The sequence below is a fragment of the Megachile rotundata genome, chromosome 8, assembly GCF_050947335.1.
Source record: "Megachile rotundata isolate GNS110a chromosome 8, iyMegRotu1, whole genome shotgun sequence".
Classification (NCBI taxonomy): Eukaryota; Metazoa; Arthropoda; class Insecta; order Hymenoptera; family Megachilidae; genus Megachile; species Megachile rotundata.
The window spans coordinates 16,757,295-16,769,968 of NC_134990.1; the positions used below are offsets into that span (position 1 = coordinate 16,757,295).

General features: G+C 41.6%; 1 long non-coding RNA gene across 1 annotated transcript; it reads left to right on the forward strand.

Annotated features, from left to right (window-relative positions):
• Nucleotides 1-10,401: 10,401 nt before the first annotated feature.
• LOC105662363 (uncharacterized) lies at nucleotides 10,402-11,825 on the forward strand. Its single transcript, XR_001095841.2, has 3 exons — nucleotides 10,402-10,882; nucleotides 11,276-11,493; nucleotides 11,588-11,825. It is a non-coding gene; the product is annotated as an uncharacterized LOC105662363 (long non-coding RNA).
• The last annotated feature ends 849 nt before the right edge of the window (nucleotides 11,826-12,674 follow it).

The following is a 12,674-nucleotide window of genomic DNA, read 5'->3' on the forward strand; positions in this document are numbered from 1 at the left end:
TTCGTAACCTTGAAACGGTGACTCCTCGTTACGTTGCCTTCGAACCGGCAGAAACGATATTCCTTCAGACGACTAGATTCCCGAGATCGGCTACTATCGTGATTCGTCTCGAAACACGGTTCTACTCGAGTACATCGATTCCTTGGACCGTGCAGTTTGTTCGAAGGAAAAGGGATTTAACCCCTTGCATTTTGACGAGTCTGACTCGTACCTCGGTCGAAATCAATTTTACTCAAATTTTTAATACGCTTCAATTTGGAGTTCAAGTCCAATTATAATTTGCATAGTCGATTACATTATAACATACTGATATAACATTTCAAATTCTTTTGTCTGTGTTAATATTGTAGCTGTAATTAGTCCGGTCTAACTGACGCACTTGATAAATAAGTGCAAGGGGTTATTTCTTTTCTGTTTCACTGTATGTCCCATGTTGGGTGTAGATTTGGTTAAGAAATATTTGTTTGAATTTATTGAACAGGAGTCACTTTGCAAAAGGGTAGGTTATTAAGCTTGATAGTAGAGATTCAATTAAAAAATATTTATCTGAATTTATTGAACAAGAGTCACTTTGCAAAGGGGTGGGTTATTATGCTTGATAGTGTAGATTTGTTTAAAAAATATTTATCTGAATTTATTCAACAAGAGTCACTTTGCAAAGGGGTAGGTTATTATGCTTGATAGTGTAGATTTGTTTAAAAAATATTTATCTGAATTTATTGAACAGGAGTCACTTTGCAAAGGGTTAGGTTATTAAGCTTGATAGTGTAGATTCAGATAAAAAATATTTATCTGAATTTATTGAACAAGAGTCACTTTGCAAAGGGAAAGGTTATTATGCTTGATAGTGTAGATTTGTTTAAAAAATATTTATCTGAATTTATTGATCAGGAGTCACTTTGCAAAGGGATAGATTATTAAGCTTGATAGTGTAGATTTGTTTAAAAAATATTTATCTGAATTTATTGATCAGGAGTCACTTTGCAAAGGAATAGATTATTAAGCTTGATAGTGTAGATTTGTTTAAAAAATATTTATTTGAATGTATTGAACAGGAGTCACTTTGCAAAGGGGTAGGTTATTATACTCCATAGTGTAGATTCAATTAGTAGATTAGTAGATTGTAGATTGTTGTGTGAAAAAAAATTCCCAAATATCAGGTTATTTTCATGTGTCTAAAGGTATTGCCCCCCTTAAGTCGCGATGCTGACAACGCGTTACTAGTAGTAGGTCGGTGTAGTTGTCCGGCCGTCTCCCACGGCAGGGCCGCGCGTCGACCGCATTCCACTTGCAGACCCTTTCCACCGCTGCCATGCCACCCAACGGTGATCGACCCTAATCGCCAAATTCGATCTCGAAACCGCGCGAAACTTTTCTACGAACGAAATTTCGAAGCTTATCGAAGATAAAGTAATAGGTGGCGAAGGAACGCGAGGAGTAGCGGGCTGTTTAGAGCTACCAAAGAGCAGAAAAAAGAAGAGAAGAGAGGAAGAAGAAAAGAACGAGAAGGTGGAGGTGGCTGATCAGGAGGCGAGGAGGCAAGAGTAAAGTCGGAGACTGGACTCGTATCTGCATTCCATTCCCACTGGCCGCGTAGGTCCTTGTATAGGTGGTCGTCCTCTTCCTCCTCCTCTGCTTCTACTTCTACTCCTTCTTCTTCGGGAGTCTTCGTCGCTCTACCTTCCGATCCGATGGAAACGTTTCGATTTTCCTCCGTGGACCTACCGGTTTTCGAACCCGGGGAAAAGCTTTTTTAACTCGATTCGAAAAATGCCGTTTCTCTCTGCTCCTACTTTTTCGCGAGTCCCTACTCCTACGGCTGGCTTCTCCTCTCGGACCGTTGCTCTCGATAGCTTCGATTTCGTCTTCGACTTCTCTCCTCGTTCCTGTTCGGTTGCCAACCGGATCGTCCCGCGAGAAGATCGCCGATCTAAGAAGCACGCTTCTCCGCTAGCTCGTGGAACACGCGAGGCGAAAACGCGGAGCTAGAATTTCGAGCGGAGGCTAGAAACGTCACGCGTCGACTCGGCGGACAAATATAAACCCGACGCGTTATTCTAGAGCCGTGATCTTCTTAATTAGAGCAATTAGCCGATCCCAGAATAGAAAGATGACGAATGGCGTCCTCTTTCGCGACGTTTCCACCGTGTCGTTTCCGTTTCGTAAAACTGTTTTGGGCCGAGACTTTTAAGCGAGCAACGAACTCGAAAGCGGAAGAGATATTCGGTTTACTCTTTGCGAATTTGGTCGAACGATCGTAGATCCGGCTAGAAGGCCAGCGTCCTATTTTCGCTCAGCTCGCGACCAGTCACGAGCCACGAGAAAGAATAGAAAGAATGTTGGTTGGGTCCCGTGACACTTTTCAAAGTTGCGGTTCTTTCGTACGCGTATTATTCACGGCGCGCCACCGCTTCTCTCTTCCTCTCCGCCGTTCTCGTAATATGTATTTCTCTCCACTCTTTCTGTCCGTCTCGCTCGCGCGTTCACTGTCCGCTCTCTCTCGCTCAATTACTCACTCGGCCGGTATGTCGAGGGAGAAGCGAATTCCAAGAGTGGCAGCCTTGTCAAGGTGTTTCTCGCGATCGGTCTTGCATGGAAATCCGTCTTTCCTGTCGTTGCTTTTGCGCGTGATCGGCTTCGAGATCGTCTCCGAATGCCGCTTCTTTTCCTAAGAGAAACGCTACCAAATTATATAACTCTACATTCTCGGTAACTAAAAATTTCAAGTCCTCCAAAATTCGTAAGATACCGGAATTCGATTCGCGAGGAGCTTCCGATTTCTCCAGGCACGATTAGGCGTTACGTAGGTGTTGTGCATGTGTCTCCACATCCTTGCACGAAATTCTCTGGAGGGGTCTGTCACGCGTACAAATAGCTGACCTCGCTTCGTCGCCTCTATCAATGGCTCGACGCTGGTCTGAATGACTTTTACGCCTCTTCCTCTTACTACGCTCTGCGAGATAGCCTTCGCTCGCTTTCTTCCACGGCTTCGTTCCTTTTTAGTCTCGCGAGGAATTTCGACATCGACGTAATTAGAATTAAACTTTCCTATGCAACATACAGCAAATGGTATTAGAACAACAAAGTGATAGTTCGTTTAAAAAATTTATCAAAGTTTGCGCCTGTGGACTGGTCACGCCTTACGTGGGAAACGCCTCAACCATGTTCAAGTTTGTCGACAGTCGGTAACGCAGTTACCGACAGTACAACAGTAGGTACGTTACCGACCGCGTCGGTAACTCGGAGCGCTAAGTTACCGACAGTCGAGTACCAACGGAGGCGCACTCTGCAGGCACCAATGAGAAGCTACGCTATTCGGTCGGTAAATTAATTCGGCGCGTTTTGATTCAAAAAGTTATCTCTTAAAAGGCCTTCGTCAAACGTTCCGCTAATCCTCGCTCGTTAATTTTTACGACGACACGAGACGTTAATTAGATAACGCTAGTGACTCGCTTCTCGGAAGGATTGAACGTAATCGTCGTAATTCGCTTGATCGTTACGCTATCGAAGTCTTTTATTTTTAATTTCTCGACGAGACTTCGAGCGGAACAGTGGTCCGTTGAGGACGCGAATTTGCTCTCGTCAAGGATTCCGTCGTGTCACGATGTTCGACATCGCTAGGTTCCCCGCTTCCATGGAATCGGCACGGGGTCGCAGGGTCGACTGGTATCTTTATCAGGGCTTCGCGTAACCGTCAGCGCCTTATCGACCGCCCGATAGCGCACGTGCAAAATAATATACGTCAACGGATCCTCACGTTCGGATTAATAGCGTTCGGATCCGCGAAAATACTCGCCGTGATTCTTGTCCACGGACTCGTGACTTCTCCGTCATCTTGGCCTCGTTATTAATGGACCGCGTTATCGCGTTCCTCGACAATGAAAACGGTATCGGAATGAAAAATAACGAGTTCTTTAATTAGCATCGAACGATTAGAATCAGATCGAATATCGGGGAATTCAGCCTCCGAAATCCTGGCAGACTGCTCGTTTATTTTTGGACGTTCGCAACAGAGACCCCTTAACTCGATTCCCCTTGCTCGAGATTCGACAAAGAGGAAGCCAAGCCTTTGTCCGGTAGATTCCCAAATCGTCGTTTCGACCAGGAAGATACAGGTAACCGAGACGAAACTGGTTTTCACAATGATTTGGCAGATAGATTTGATTCTGAGATCATTGTGAAAGCTGATTTTGTTTAGAAATCATCGAGGAAGAAGGACGAAGCCCGATTCTGGAACGATGGAAACTATCGATCAACTGGCACGCGATTTTCCGTTCACCGTCCCGGTATAATTGTTGACGGATAAATAAACGGAGCGTACAAAGAGGCCTCTGTTTCAGCGGTGCGCTCCACGGCGCGCGCCTCAAAATTTATGATTCGAGATCCAACGAGAAAAAGGATTCGCGAAACATTGCTGGATGCGTCCAAATAAGATAGTAAACACTGTGGACTCGTCCCCAACAAACATACTAATCGAAACGATTTCTATTCCTTTCTGAGGACCCGTCCTGAGTCACTGTTCCTTCACCACCGTCCCTATCTCCAACAATAGTATACATAAACCTCGAAATATCGAAAAATGTTCAGAAAGAGTGTAGCACTTAGTCGACTCAATAAAGCTGATCGAGTTTTCTTAACCCCTTACACTATTTTAACGAGTCTGACTCGTGGCGCACTTATATTTCGGCTATGACCAATTTTACTCGAATTTTGAATACGACTGCGTGAAACCAAATTAACGTTTCAAGTTTCTGTGTCTGTTTTCATGTTATGGCTGGAATTAGTCAGTTCCGACGCGCTTGACAAAAACATCACAGTGCAAGGGGTTAAAATAAAGCGTGTTGTTCTCGCGGGATCCAACAGTATTGATCGATATCGACGTTTCGTTGGATTATTCGACAATCGAGTATTGAGGAAAGGAAAAATGCACCAGGCATCGAGTTGGTCCTCCTCGAGAAAACGGACGCTGGTCGCCCGCCAATTAAGCATCTAGAGCGCGAACGAGCGATACGCTTTTTGCTGGAATTTCCGGTAACGATTTATCAAACGGGAAAGATGGTATCGGAGGAGCAGCGGCAAGAAACAGCACGGCTCGTAGAGGAGTCGAAGCGAACAAGAGAAAGAAGAAGCAGAAGTAAAAACCGAAGAAGCAGAAGAGGCAAAAGAAGAAGAGTAGAAAAGATGACTAGCATCGAGATCTCGCGCGAACCCAGAACGCGCAACTATGCACGCTCGAGCGCTATCGAGTGTCAAACGAACCGAACGTAAGAAAAACCAAACGGCAGCCACGAATCTTTGAGGGAACGCAGCCGGACGAAAGGGAGAAACTTTAGACTTTAGTCGTCTACAACGGACCCTCGTCGAGGATCACTTCTGACCCTCTCCACGCGAACCTCTAGTTCCTCTTCAATCGAGTTTTCTCTCGGAAGCCACGTTCCACGAAGCCTTTCGTTTGCTTACAGTTCGAAACCTGAATTAATTTCTGAAAAGCGGGATCCAATGAGTGTCGTCCGTTGGCAAATTGCGCGACGGAGCCGGCTACGCGTTATTTTGACAGGACTGGTGGAATTTATCGAGGCGACAGTTTCAGCTATTAGACGAAACACGTCGTTCGCGTTTTACGATCGATCCGGTGACCCGCAGCGCGTGCCTTGTAAGATCGTTTTTCTTCGTACCCTCAAGCACCTCGAGAAATTTTCGGAGATCGTTAAACCCGTACGTAAACAATTAAAAAGCGCTAGGAAACTGCCAGGTCGAATCGTGTTTCTTTCGTTATCGAACCTCTTCTCGTAAAAACGTCTGACCGATTTTCTGGAAAACTCGTAAATCTAACCCTCTCGACCCTTCCACTCGCGCGTGAACTTTTCACGGTCGTGTCAAGGGTTACTAAATCTCTCCGCTTGTGTTTTGTTTTCGTAGAGTCTGACGCGGGAAAAGTTTGAAGTAAACCTTGCCATCTGACACGGGAAAAGTTTGAACGAATCTTGGCCTCCAACGCGGGAAAAGTTTGAACGAAGATTCGCAGGAGAAAAAAGGTTTGTTTGGTAGGGAGATGCACGTGCGTACGCGGCTCGGCTCGGCACACGCTCCAGCTCGGTCTCGTTCTTTCGTAGCGCGGATGTGCGCACCATCGCACACGCGATTCGCTCAACTTGTCCGAGACCGCTATCTCCCTCTTTTTCTCTGCTCTTCCGTCAGCGCGTCGTTGATCCTTTTCTTCGTCCCGCGAGCTACGGGCCGAGCTTTTATCGAACTCAGGGCTGCATTCAAGATTACTATTGCTCGAGCTTCAACACTCGAGCTCATCACTCGACAAAACTAATACTTCTGTTTAGAAAAATAAAATACTGTAGGAAAAATTGTGGGCTATTGCATGTACTTTATTTGTATATTTATTAACGCTAAACCTACCGGCATATAATGTGTACTGAATTTGAAATTAGGAATAAATAAACGACGAAACATAAATAGTACTTTTATTCTTTATCTTGATGAAAATCAATGCTGATTTCAAGGAATGTACTTTTAAAAAATGGGTATCTTATAATAAAAAACTTGTGGACCGGTTTGGTAGTTTTAGTATTAAAAAGAAATTATATGTATAATTTATTATTTATTTATCATTGCAAGTACAATCATTTATTAGGAGCAAAAGCCCTTATTTTACATTAATAAATTTTCAATTATTGTCACTAGAAAAAAAATTACTCCCCTGGACCATCACACGAATAAAAGATTCATCTCGAAAAAATTTGGCCAACGCCATCTTGCGGTTAGCGTTCGGAATCTACTCCTGGTAGCAGGATAACAGAAAGGTAAAGGAGGTATCCGGAGCAGTAGGTCTCCCGCGCAGCTGCGCGCATGCGCGAGAGGTGGGGCGACGCCACCTTTCCAACATGGCGGCACGTCACTGCTACAAACGACACCGGTATACAATAATTAATTTCTCGTTTTTGGAATACAATTTGTGCACTTTTATGATCAAAGAATGATCAGTGGTTCCTTATCTATAATCTCGTACCAAATTTGTCAACATTTTCAGCAAATATAATTAATTATTTAATTTATTCTTGTTTAATATTTTATAGTACATTCTCGTACAAGATCTTCATAATTTTTGCACTAGAAAATTGCAGAGGCATGTAATTATATTTGACGATCATAAAAGTGTGTATATTATTTGCAGGTAATTAGTAATTAGGCATTTTGCATAGTAGGTATTTATTTATTGATGCGACGCCATTATGGAAAAGGTGTGGTCAATGCGCATGCGTGTAGCTCTTACTGCGCATGCGCGCAGCCATTACTGTGCATGCGCGGACCAGTTACCGCGCAGGCGTACCCTCCTCGACGCGCATGCGCACTATACCTACTTTTATCGAATACCTCCTTTACTTTTCTGCGCTCCTGTTACCAGGAGTAGCGGCGAAACGCCCACCGCTAGATGGCGCTGATCCCATTTTCTCGATCGGGGTGTCTTACCACCATAGCATTTCTGCGCATGCGTACAAGCGCGCAACAGATCTGATTCGATACATCTTGCACTTCTGAGAGTCCCAAAACATTGCTGTATCGAATATTAATTATCAAACAGCTTCCAAATAAATTGTAATTGATTGAGAGGAACGATAATTTGTAAAGTAGTAGTAAAGATCTGATTCAATACATCTTGCACTTCTGAGAGCCTCAAAACACTGCTGTATCGAATATTAATTATCGAACGGATTCTAAAGAAATTATAATTGATTGAGAGGAACGATAATTTGTAAAGTAGTAGTAAATTTCTAAAAATAATTCGGCAAAAGTATGAATAATAAAAGGTAGAAAAAAATAAAATTGTGCCGATAGTAGGATCTACTGAAACATGATTGCGGCCCTGATTGGACCCGAATCGCCGCTAACCACATGTGTAAGCGAGGAAAAAGTCCCGACTCCTTTCCTCTCTACCTCTTTCCGTTCGCTCCGCTCTCTTCCCTCCCTCAGGCTCGCGACCAACACGAGCGCGGGTGGTCAGCCTCCGAGCCGCTCGGAATCGATTCGATCGAATCGTTCGACGATAACCGGTGCTTTTTCCGCCAAGCATTCGCAAAAGCTCCTCTGTTAGTTTTCCTCGAGATCGGTCTCCGACTAAAGGTGGTCGTTGCGTTGGTCGATCGGGGTGGTATCGATGCAGTTGCTAATTACAATAATAACCGAGGACATCGTAATCGGATTCGCAATTAGTCTCAGTCGGCAGTAGGCGAGCAGAGGGACCGGTTTATCTCTCCGTTATCGCGATTCTTTTTTTATCCGACAACTTTCGATAGACTGAAATCCTTCCGTTCGAAACGAACCCGCGAAACCGAAGAAACGTTATCTCCCTTTGCCCTTGACGTAACAGAATAGACACAGACGTTTCAACTTGAACGATTCTCTCCGTCCGCCAGACCCCGGTATCTTAATCGTCGTTCGATAACGAGGGGTTATTCCCAGTTGGTGAACCACGTTCGAGAGTCTCAGAAGAGTGCTCGACGCAGAACCCTCGAGTTACACGTCGATCCTTCGTCACCGACTAACGGACTCGACGTAATCGAAACAGAGATTCGAGGTGTGACACAAAAAAAACGAGGCTAGTTCAATAAATCATTGTATCTTCAGAATCAGTTCTCCGTGATATTACCACCTTCAAAGTAGTCCCCTTCTACATTCGCACACTTCTACATTCTGCTGCTGGTAACAATTCTGGAACGAGGTTTTTGGAAGCCCTTAGAGAGATTCTCCGTTTCTGAACCTCTTCGAGTGAGCTGAAATGGGTTCCCTTTAAGCAAAATTTAACTTTAGGAAATAAAAAGTCGCGTGGAGCCAAATCAGGTGAGTAAGGAGGATGCCCTATCACCCCTTCTCACCCTCGCTAATCGCACCGACCGTGATCTCAATTTTTCCCCGCTTTCCAAGGATGCAAACTAATTATAGAAGTCGGCTATTATCGCGAAGGGTTGCGAATCGCAAAAAGAACGGAGACCTTGAAAGGTGGAGCGAAAGAAGAGAAAGAAGGAGAACGTGCGGCGTCGCGACCTATCTACGATCGTTGTACGCAGACCAGCGTCGAATTGAAGACGAAAAACGTACAAACAGAAGGATTCTTTCCGAGAAGTTACCCGTTGCCTCGTATCGCGAATCACTCTCTGCCAAATGCCAATTATCTTTGCTCGCCGCTCTGGCAATTAACAGGCATCAGGGAAACGTATCGCCGAGACGCTCCGGTTTCGTCGAAAGACTTTACGCTTGGAAAACTCGATCGTTTTTGCTATTGATTCGCTGGCGATCAAAACCTTCAAGTTTTGATTTTTATGATTCTCACGCCGTTAATGTCAGTCGCGATAAATTTTGACGGTTTCAATTGTGGCTTGTTAGGAAGTTATGGAGCGGTGGAAAGTCGGGTTTATCGAGTAAAAACAAGCGGTGCGGGTCTCAGTCTTTGTTCGGTCTTCGAAGCGAGAGCGTCTTTGTCGCAGAGTTTTCTTTCGTTCCGAGTTTTGTGCTTGCAAATTATTTCACTTGCAGATTATTTAGCTTGAGAAATATTTTCCTTGTAAGCTTTTTACCTTGCAAATTATTTACCTTGCGAAATATTTTCCTTGCAAGCTTTTTACCTTGCAAATTATTTACCTTGCGAAATATTTTCCTTGCAAGCTTTTTACCTTGCAAAATATTTTCCTTGTGAGCTTTTTACCTTGCAAACTATTTACCTTTTAAATTTTTTACCTTGCCAATTATTTCCTTCTGTCATATTGACTTTGGAATTTTATCCTTCTTTTTCTCTTCACGAATTTCGGTATAGTTTCGAAACCTTGGATTGTCAGATCGAAAATCATCTTGCTGACTGATAAGTTCGCTAAATTTATCAAAGCGAAAAGAGGCATTGAACCGAGTTCAATGACCAGGAAGTTCGGAAATACTGTGACATCTCTGAGTAACGGGAAGCCGTCTCGATAATTCGTTATTAATTTTAACCACTTTAATAATTTTACAGTACAGTAAATTAATTTAATTCGGTAGTCGTTTTTATTGGTCCTTTGTTCTTGAGTTATAAAACATTTCTTTTTTGATTTTGAAGTTTTTATTGATGGGTCGAAACTGCCATCTGTGAGTGGGCGCTCGAACTAATCGGAGCGTCTTTAAGGGACTGAAGATACATGAAGCTTTGTTTAATAATTAATTAAAATTAAGAAGTATGAAATTGTAATACCTTAAATTGGTTGTTGCTATGGTGTTTAATTATTGAGACACAACGCCATTTATTAAAAATAGATTCGCAATCTTCAGTCGATAACTGCAGACAGAACTGGCGCCAGTGTTTGAATCTCTTGAATGATTTTAATTTCGAATCATAATTAATACTTATCTATTGGCAATATTTTAAAAGAAAAATATATTTCCATGCATTCAACATTGAACATCCCTGTATCTTTAACATTTACAATTCAAATAATGTTAGTTAAAAGAGAATAGCATAAATTAAAAATAGGATAACAAGAAGAATCAAAAGTAGAATAATATAAGAAAAATTAAAAATAGGATAAAATAAATTGTAACTCACTGCATCAATCTAAAAATAATTAAATATATAGAACTCTCTAAATGTAAATTCTTCAAACTGTAGATGTAAAGTAAGAATACAATTGTGTAATGGAAATAATATCACTGTCACAAATATTAATGCAACTAGTCGCGAATGAAAATTTTGTATCTGAGTAACACAGTGGGGAAGGTAGATAGCATTCGACCTTTAATACATCAGTCTTTGTTTGACGTTCGAGGAGAGAGGAGCTTCTGCCCGTGGCTCCACGTTTATTCTTCTACCACCGTATCTCTACCTGTTGCTATCACATTTCCCGAGTCCGTAAGTCTCCACGTTGCATAATTTTCATGATTTAGTTGATGTTGCCTTTCATTTTCTTCTCTCATGCAATTCAGTAATGTTCAGTAACATTCATTAATATTTCCAATTTATAATTTTGCTTTATGTTTTTATGAATTTTCTTTATAACCCGCAGGGGATTAAATCAGCTTCAAATAAAAAAAAATATATATTTGTCAGAATAATGGTAGTGTATTTTACAATGAGTAATTACTTTCAAATTTTATTTCTTTCGATAACAAAGAACATTATTACCAAATATATCTCCATTGCATGTTGAACATCATTTTTAACATACACATATTATTTTATGCTTAGATGAAAAAGAGATTGTTTCTACTAAATTATTGAAGTGATTTGAATTAAATGTTCCAGGTTTGTCTCAAGAATTCTTCACAATACATTTGATGGACCAGATTCAAAGAAGGATCCGAAACAAAATCCAATACAGAACGCAATTATAATCGAAGTCGAAAATTTGAGACGAGATAAGTTAAAAACGACGCAGCTGTCCATCAGTCTTTCATAAGCCTTCGACGAAACAAGACCGCGGCATGCTGCGCGTACTTTTCTTCGAGGCAATCAAGATTACGGTAAGCATTTACAGACTTTATGATCATACGCTAACGGCTTTTTACGGATTATTACGTTAGTTCATTAACAATTTTCTACTTTGTTGGATTACAGAGTTGAAGGAGCTTCATTGGAGGACCTGCGACGTGGATCTCGCATCGACTTTGGCAAATGGACGTCAAGAAAATAATTAATAAGTTGTTGCGTATATATTTTTATTGTATTTAAGTATTGTAAGTTTAGTATTGTAAGATGTATTGTTATTTAAGTATTGTAAGATGCGTATACATTAATAATTATGTAAGAATATTGTAAGAAAAACCTTGTACTTGTATATTATTGAGTTTCAATAAACGTAAGTTAAAGGAATTTACTGTTTGTTCATTTAAAAACCCCACCCACGATCCCACGAAAAAAAAAATTGCATAAAACACTTGCGTTACCTCCTCGCTACTTATATTCTCCGGATACAAAATTTCAAAGTCTGCAACTTGCGTATCGTAAATTTATTTCGATGATTCTTGGAAATGACGTCATCAAAATTCCAAGAATTGGGACTTGTGCCACCTCCTCAGGTATCATGTTCTCCTGATACCAAATTCCAAAATTGGCAACTTGGATATAGCAAATTTAGAATTCTTAAAAATGACGTCATAAAAATTCCATGAATTGGAACTTGTGCCACCTCCTCAAGTATCATGTTCTCCTGATACCAAATTCCAAAATTGGCAACTTGGATCTGGCAAATTTAGAATTCTTGGAAATGACGTCATCGAAATTCCAAGAATTGGGACTTGTGCCACCTCCTCAAGTATCATATTCTCCTGATACCAAAATCCAAAATTGGCAACTTGGATCTGGCAAATTTAGAATTCTTAGAAATGACGTCATCAAAATTCCAAGAATTGGGATTGTGCCACCTCCTCAAGTATCATGTTCTCCTGATACCAAATTCCAAAATTGGCAACTTGGATCTGGCGAATTTAGAATTCTTGGAAATGACGTCATCGAAATTCCAAGAATTGGGGCTTGTGCCACCTCCTCAAGTATCATGTTCTCCTGATACCAAAATCCAAAATTGGCAACTTGGATCTGGCAAATTTAGAATTCTTAGAAATGACGTCATCAAAATTCCAAGAATTGGGATTGTGCCACCTCCTCAAGTATCATGTTCTCCTGATACCAAATTCCAAAATTGGCA